General features: G+C 56.0%; 1 long non-coding RNA gene across 1 annotated transcript; it reads left to right on the top strand.

Moving 5' to 3' along the window:
- The first annotated feature begins 1605 nt into the window (after positions 1–1605).
- LOC125914212 (uncharacterized) lies at positions 1606–6710 on the top strand. Its single transcript, XR_007455247.1, has 3 exons — positions 1606–2520; positions 4442–4543; positions 6288–6710. It is a non-coding gene; the product is annotated as an uncharacterized LOC125914212 (long non-coding RNA).
- The last annotated feature ends 1953 nt before the right edge of the window (positions 6711–8663 follow it).

Genomic DNA, 8663 nt, shown 5'->3' with positions numbered 1-8663 from the left:
GGAGCCGAGGCCGGGGCGGCCGGACGGGGGGCCGGGAGGGGGGGGGGCGCCGCCGCCGCGGCTGCCGGGCCCGGAGCTGCTGCCGCCGCCGCCGCCGCTGCTGCTGCTGCTGCTGCTGCTGCCCGGGAGGCGGCTGGCGGCGGAGGCTCGGCTCCCAGTAGCCGCACATCCCACAATACACCGCTAAGGAGCCCGACCCGAGCGCTCACCCTCCTCCTCTTCCTCCTCCTCCTCCTCTTCCTCCTCCCCTCTCCTTCCTCGCCGCTTCCCCAGGCACTCTCCCGGCGGCGGCAGCTGCGCCGCCAAAGCCCCGGGCCCCAGCGGCCCCCCACCCCTCACTCGCGCGCTCCCACACTGCCTCCCCCCTCCCCGGGGGAAGGCCTTTTAATTTATTTATTCTGCTGGGACTTAGGTGGGGGGCTTGGCTGGCGGGGGAGGGGGGGGTCTCCCCGGGCTCTACCTCCCGCGGCTGGGGCTACCCTCCGAGCCGCGGCGGCCGCGGCGTGCGCCTGGGGCCTCCAAAACTGTTTCCAAACTGCCAAGACCGGAGGTGGGCTCGTGGGGGCTGGGGGAAAGGGCTGGGTTTTTTTGAGGGGTGTGTGTGTACGATTGTGTGTTTAGATGCTGGGAACCGTGGGGGGAGGCAAGACGACTCGAGACGAGTTGCAATCGAGGTATCTTCGCTCCGGCTTCCTCCTTCTGCCCCGAGACCCCCTCCCCCGTGGTGCTGAGCTAGGGAGGGGAAACCAGGATTTTAACCAAATTAGCATTCACATTCCTGGGAGGATGTAGCCCTCGCCTGGACCTGGGTGATAGAAGCTTTTTGCTCTGTTTTTATTTTTGGAGAGGAGCGCCCTGTAATTGTCCTAAACACATGCTTCTCTCTCCACCCCCCCCCCCTTCTTCCTCCAGCCACCGACGGAGGAGAGAGTCCCCCTTTTTTGCATTTATCTTTTCCTTCCCCTTTCTTTATTAAAGGTCCGGGAGTGGCGGCGCCCAATCAGCGCGCGGCTTCCATTTTGTGAGTTCAACTCCGAGGCTCCCGGGCTTCGCGAGGACGCATTTGCAGCCCCCTCTGCCTGTCCTCTCGGGCGGCCGAGGCGAAGGAGCCGCCTTTCTGGGGCTTCGTGGTGGTGTATTTCATATTGGGGCTCTTTTCGGGGTTTGTAATTTGGCCGTGGGTAGGTAATTGGCTGGAGCAGGGCGGCAGGGCGCGGCAGCCAATCAGCGCGCGGCTTCTATAGGGCTTGAGTTATTAGACGCTGATCTCAAAACATCGTTCATCAGACACCAAGGAGAGGCCAACAGATGAGGGGAGCCATTTTTCTGCAATGGAATTAAATGGCCAAGTGGGTTTTTCCTTTGTTGCAAATGGGGAATGCTTTTCCTTTGACTCCACCATCCAGTTCAGGACGCCTCAGTGTTGTGTTTAACATTTGTCAACAGGCTAAAGGACTCACAATTGGAAGAATGAAGAAGACTTTTTAAAAAGATCTGGATTTTTCCTTATGACTTGGAATCCATCTTTGTCTTGTATAACTAGGTCATAGCACACCATTAATGTCAGCAGTTAACAATTTTGAATTCCAAAAAACCTAAGTAAATGACATATTTAATTTTTTTCCTCTTTTTTTCTTGGGTGGGTGGGGGGAGCTTGGAGCTGTCTTAATCTGTATTCTCTTGACTGAACAATAAATTTTTAAATATATATAGTTTCCTCTATTAAACACTTAAACCTGGCCATCTTATTAACTCCTTCTGCTCTCTTTTTAACAAGGTAATGTTTTAAATGTATAGTTTTAGGACTAGCGAAATGGCAGCAACAAAAAATTGTAAGCAGTTGTTACTTTTAAGCTTTTAAAAAACCTTTTACATTGTAAGTACCCAATCCATTCTATCCTTACGCAGTGCAGTTTTCATGTTAATGTTGCTGAGATGTCCTTAATTTTCTGAACCTTCATCTGCATGTATGTCTTTGTCGCTCTTGTCTAATATAAGCCAGTGAAAATGCTTTTAGACGATTTTGCTTTTATAAATCTAAGGTTTTCTAGCTTTAAGCTTTTGAAAATGTTTAAAGCAATAAATGCTAGTCAGCTTTATTCCCAGTAACATGTACACGTTCTTTGAAAATCGATCTATTTGAAGAAAAACAGCTCTGTTTTTCTCGTCTTGGTAGGGGGGTGGGTGAGGGAAAGGAAGACCTTCTCTTTGTGTACAGAGTCTAAAGCCGTCACAGGAAACTAGATTAAAACTGGAAAACAAGTCCTAGCTGGTTCGAGCCAAACACCAACGTTAACTCGCGGGTATTTTCTATGGTGGTTGGGATGGCCGTGCGTCTTTTGCCTTTTGTTTGATTTGACTGTGTATTTTCGCCTTTTGTCTCTTAATGACGATCACACCATTGCTATATCCAGAGCAGTAAACAGTCCTCAGCGAAGCCGCCTTTTGCCAACCCAACCCTGGAAAGTTTGCAGAAGTGGAAGGAGCAGAAAATGCCATGAGAGTGTAACTTACAAAAAGGTAACAACAAGAAAGACACCACCATTCCCCCAATAATCCTAACTAAACAATCCCCCCTCCCCACCCCCCGCCAAAAGATATTTTTTACATAACACGTCCAAAACCTCCGCCCAGCTTGATCTTCCAGACTCCATGGCACCGGGCAGAACTGGTAAGTTTAAAAAAAAAAAAAAAAGTGCCTTTTGCCCCTTCGAGGAAATCTTTTTTCTAGCAGGCCAAGGGCTACAGATGTTTGGGAGCTGAAGGGAGAAGAAGGTTTCTGGAGCTTTATGTTTGGCAGCCAGATGGGGAGGGGTGGGGGGACGAGGACTCCTCAGACCTTTTTGCCCCTTCTGCCCCGGAGGCGTGGGGAGGGTCTCCCCAGCGAGCTCGGGCATCCATGGAGCCGCCTGCGTTCATCCCCTTCGCTTTTCTAGGTCTGAGCCTTCCTGGGGAGGAGAAAGTTGAAGTGTTTGGAGATTGGGGGGGCTCGAAAAACGAGGAAAGCTCCCCACTCGGCCTAGGGCCTCTCTCTCTCTTTTGATTGTCGGGCTCGCACTCTGAAGCCGGCTTTTCGGGGCTCCTGGGCGGGCCTGCGCTTCCTAAGCAAAAAAAGGACAAAAGGCCGGCGTCCATGTTGGCACCATGACGCAGCATCTCTCCCGCCTGCCACCAAGCGCTGCCTGTTCTCCCGACCGCGCTCGCTCCTCCCTCCCAAACACGAGTTTTATTTTCAGGTTCAGAGCAGAGCCGCCGGCCGGGGCCAGGGCCGGGGTTGGCCGGCGGGCGGGCCGGGCTGCGGGTGGCTAATGGCGGCCGCCCTCCTCCTCCTCCTTCCTCCCTCTTTCCCCGGTTGTCGTTGGGGGCCCGGGGCTGACGGCGGCCCCTCGCCGGGCCGGGCCCCGAGAACCCGCCAGGGCACAGCGCCCCACGCCGGAGGGTGGTCGCGGAGACTGTTGCGGGGGCCGTGGGCCTGGGGGCGTCACGCGCCCCGGCTCCCACTGTCGCCTCCGCCGGGCGAGGCGGCCAGACGGGCGCCATTTCGCGCGCCGCCCGCGGCTCGGGCGGTGGCGGCTGCTGCGCGCCAGGCGGGAGGAGGGAAGGAGGCGGCGGGGCCGGGGGGGAGGGGAGGCCGGCGCGCCGCCGCCCGCGTTTCAGGCCGCCGCCCGCGTGGACGCCCCTGGCCGGGGGAGGCCTCGACGACGAGCGCGGGCTCCGCAGCCGCCCCGGACCCCGCGCCCGACTCCGGGGAGGGGTGAGGGGCACGAGGAGACCTCGTTCCGAGCCCGGGGAGCGGGAGCCAGTAGCAAAGGGCCACGGGGACGGTCGGGGCCTCGAGGCTTCCCCTGACACCGCCCGGCGCCTCCGGAGGCGGCGGAAGCCTCCCTCGCGGCCCGACCCTGATCCTGGGCTGACCCCCGCTGCCTCCCCGGGCCTCGGCGACCTTGTCTGGCTCTCAACGCCCGTAACAGCTGAGCCCGAGGGGTAGCTCCCTCCCCCACTTTGTCCCCACTTTGGGCTCGAGGCCTTCACGGAAGCCACTGATCTAGTCGTGCAGGGCACACCCCCCAACCCTGAGCTCTAGAGGCGGGGGAGGGGGGGGGTGAGGGAGGATTGTGGCCTGGGAAAGCCGAGCGGCCTTCCCCGGGATCCCCTGAGGCGGAGGGCTCTAGGGTAAGCCCTCATATCTCCGGCCCATTCTCGGGGAGGGGACGTGGACTGGGCGGGCCTTTGGAAATGCAGATGAGTCGCCTCCTGCTGCTAGTCGCCCTGGCTGAACCTTCGTGACTCAGCCGCCCCCCACCCCCATCCTCTCCAGAGTGAGGGCCCCCTGGGCAGATGGGAAAGGGGGGCTTTTGTAAGGCTCCCTTTCCCTCAAGGAGACCCTACCCGGTTTGTGGCTATCAACACCCTGAGAAACCATCCGACTTTTCCCCGCCAGGCTCTTGGCTGGAGAAAGGGCGACGGCCAGGTATCCCCAGAGTGAACCATCCTCCTTTGGACAGCAGGATCTGGCCTAATTTCACTCTGACAATACTCTAAGGTAGGTGTGAGTCCTTTCCCAGTCTGAGAGGAAGATTTGGGGGGCTTGGGCCTGGAGCCCAGGGAGGGCGGGCACCCCAAACCCGCTAGGCTGGTTCTGCAGCCCCTCCCCCCCACAGATGTGTGGGACTGTTGTGTGTGAAATCGGCTGCCTGCTGGGCCTGCTTGGTCCATCCATCCCCGCCTGTCAGCTTCTGTTGTCAAGAGTTTGGGGCGTGCAATTCTCTGCAGTGTTGAGCAGCATAGGAGAGGCTGAACTTGCAAGTATTTCCCAGTTGTGTGTTTTGGGGTGGGCGGGGTAGGGCCATGGATGCCTCTTCCGAAAGGTAGTCTGTTGCCAGGAAGCTCAGCCCTGCTCTGGCCCTCCCTTCCGGCCCTAGTGGGGGCATGTGGGGTGACCGTGAGCTGGTCTCTTCCCCTCTGATGTCTGGCTGCTACAGAGGTGAACACAAGTACCTGAGATCTGGGCCAGCTTCCTCGGAGAAAGAGGCTTCTGGACTCTTCTCCCCCTTCTTGGGAATTCCCACGATTTTCTGCACCCCCCCAGGCCCCCCCCCCAAGAGTCCTGGTTCTAAAATGAGACAAACTGGCATTTGAAACCTGGCTAGCCATTTATGTGCTGTGACTTTGCATGAGCTGCTGAGTCTCTGAGCCCATTTCCCCATCTGCACAGTGGGGCTGGGTCGCTGATCCCTAGTCTAGAGTGTGCACCGGAGTCATACAGGTGGCTCATTAGAACATACTGCTGGGGCCCAGTCCTCAAGTTTCTGATTCGGTAGGTGGGGCCCGAGACCTTGCATTTCTACCAAGTTCCCAGATGATGCCGATGCTGCAATCTGAGGATATGTTTTGAGAGCCTTTGGGTGAGAGACTAAGAGAAAAATTACCAGGTGTACCCACAACTGCAAAGAAAAGACCCCCCACCCCCACCCCCCCGCCGTTCCCGGAACCAGCCAGTGCGTGCCCGGTTGTGGTTTCACCTAAAGGCGGGAATCAATCAAGTTTTGCTGAGTGTTCAAATTTCAATATCAACCAATAACAGCTCTGTAACCGTGGAAGATCCCTAACTTCCCCATAACTTGTTTGTGCCTGTCTATAAAAAGGCTGTAAAAACCTTGCTCGGGGCCTCTTAGTGTCACTGACAACGAGTGTGCAGAGGTCCGGGTTCGAACCTGCAATAAACGGCCCTTGCCGCTTGGCTTTGACTCTGGACTCTGGTGGTTTGTTCTTGGGGGTCACCCGAATTTGGGCATATCATTTGGGGGCTCGTCCGGGATACCCCCAAGCCCTCCAGACCCCAAGTCAACAGGTCGTCCCTGAAGCCGATCGGTAAGTGAGCCGGCTCTGTCCGTTTCTGTCTGTATATCGTCTGTTCGTTTCTGGCTCTCTCCCGCGCGGGATCTGTATCGGGGACTGACACAGCCCTGGCGGACGCGCTATAGGGCAGTCAGTCGGGACCAGTAGGAGACGTCCTCTGGCACCCGTCTGGGGCACCATTTTGGCCCATCGGAGCTTTTCTGTTCGGGTTACGGACACCCGAAACGCACTAGCGACCTATGTTTCATGTTCTGTATTCTATAACCTTTAAGTGTTGAACCCCTTCTCTTTCACAGGTGACCTGGCCTGGTGCAACCAGAAATCCTCATAACTTTACTGTTTCTCCTTTTAATCCTTTTCTCCACCTCCAGGATACAGATGGGCCAATCTCAAAGCACTCCTCTTTCTCTCCTTGTTGTTAACTTCAGGGATGTTAGGACCAGAGGACAGAATTTGAGTCTAGACATCCGGAGGGGAAAATTAATAACCCTCTGCCGCTCCGAATGGCCAACCTTCGGCTTTGGATGGCCAACCGAAGGAACTTTCTGCCTCCCTATAATTGCCAAGGTGAAGTCAAAGATTTTTCTACCGGGTCGCGAGGGACACCCAGATCAGATTCCCTTACATTCTAGATGTACAAGGCATGTACATCTACATGGCAAGATTTGGTGGAAAATCCACCCCTTTGGTTGGCCCCCTTCCTGTCCTCAGGAACATGTAAGGTCCTTGCCATGCGGACTGCAGATCCCCCAAAACCAAAGACGCCATCCGCGCCCTTGTATCCCATGTTGCCTGATAGTCAGGACCTACTATCCCTAGACCCTCCACCCTATCATCCCCCTCCCCTCGTACCCCAGGCCCTACCAGCACCAGCCGCCCTGCTAGTTGCCCCCCTAGGGGAACCGGGAAGACGGGAAGCGGCAGCTGCGCCGGAACCAGGAGGACGGGAGGCTATAGCTGCGCCGGGCCCCATTGAAAACGAAACCGACCGCAAGGGGCCAGCCGGCCGAACCCGTGGGCGCACCCAGGGTGAGCCAAACCCTCACCTCCCCGACTCCACTGTGGCCCTACCCCTGCGGGAAATAGGACCCCCAGATGAAACAGGCAACCCCCGACTCCAGTATTGGCCCTTTTCCACCAGTGACCTTTACAACTGGAAAACACAGAACGCTCGATTCTCTGATAACCCTAAAGACCTAATAGCTCTTTAGACAGTGTCATGTTCACCCACCAGCCCACCTGGGATGACTGTCAGCAGCTCCTCCGCATCTTGTTCACTACAGAGGAGTGAGAGAGGATCCAATTAGAAGCAAGAAACCTGGTTCCCGGAGACGACGGTCAGCCGACATCTAACCCTGACCTCATTAATGCAGCTTTCCCCCTAACCAGACCTCCACAGGACGAATGGGACTACAACACGGCAGAAGGTAGGGGAAGGCTACTCATTTATCGCCAGACTCTGATGGCGGGTCTCCGGGCTGCAGCTCGCAAGCCCACCAATTTGGCTAAGGTATATTCGGTCGTACAGGGAACGACAGAGAGTACAGCTGCTTACTTAGAGAGACTAATGGAAGCCTTTAGACAGTTTACCCCCATGGATCCAGAAGTCCCTGAGAACCAGGCTGCTGTCGTTATGTCCTTTGTAAATCAAGCAGCTCCTGACATTAAGAAAAAACTCCAAAGGCTAGAGGATTTAGAAGGTAAACAGATCCAGGATCTGCTCCGTATAGCACAACGGGTCTACAGCAACAGGGACGCCCCAGAAGAGAGACAGATCAAGGCCACAGAGAAAATGACTAAAGTCCTGGCCGCTATAGTCCAGAAAGAACAGCCACCCCCAGAAGGCACTCAAACAACACGCCCTCCCAGGCGGCACTTAAAGATCAATATGCCTATTGTAAAGAAAAAGGCCATTGGGCACGAGAATGCCCCAAAAAGAAACAACCCCGCCCCAGCCAAGGACAATGGCAGCCTAAAACAGCCCCCATACTGTTTACCCAAGATACAGAATAGGGAGGACGGGGTTCGGATCCCCTCCCCGAACCTAGGGTAACATTGCAAGTGGAGGGGACCCCGGTCCAGTTCCTAGTTGATACCGGGGCACAGCACTCAGTTCTGGTCAAGCCCCAAGGAAAAGTATCTGAAAAATCTTCCTGGGTACAAGGAGCCACCGGAATAAAAAAGTACCCCTGGACAACTCAGAGGACTGTGGACTTGGGAACTGGGAAGGTAACCCACTCCTTCCTGGTCATTCCCGACAGCCCCTGCCCCCTGTTGGGGAGGGATTTGCTTACCAAAATGGGGGCCCAAATTCATTTCCAACCAGGAGGACCCACAGTGACTGACTTTCACAACCAACCCATATCTGTACTCACTGTGAGACTAGAAGACGAATACAGGCCCCATCAGAAACCCACTCCTCTGGATCAGGGCACTGAGCCCTGGCTTCAACGCTTCTCAGACGCGTGGGCAGAAACGGGTGGTATGGGGCTAGCAAAACATCGCCCAGCCCTATTTATAGAGGTCAAGCCTGGGACGGACCCCATCTGCGTGCGCCAATACCCGATGCCCGTGGAAGCCAAAAATGGCATCACACCGCATATCCGCCGCTTCCTTGACCTCAGGGTCCTACTCACCTGCCACTAACCATGGAATACCCCCCTGCTGCCCGTGTGCAAACCCAACAGTGGGGAGTAAAGACCAGTGCAGGACCTGAGAGAAGTCAATAAGCGGGTGATCGACATACATCCAACCGTTCCTAACCCCTATACTCTTTTGAGCGCCCTCAGCCCAGAAAAACAATG

Source organism: Panthera uncia (assembly GCF_023721935.1).
Source record: "Panthera uncia isolate 11264 chromosome D3 unlocalized genomic scaffold, Puncia_PCG_1.0 HiC_scaffold_8, whole genome shotgun sequence".
Classification (NCBI taxonomy): Eukaryota; Metazoa; Chordata; class Mammalia; order Carnivora; family Felidae; genus Panthera; species Panthera uncia.
This window is presented reverse-complemented; position numbering and strand designations above follow the sequence as displayed.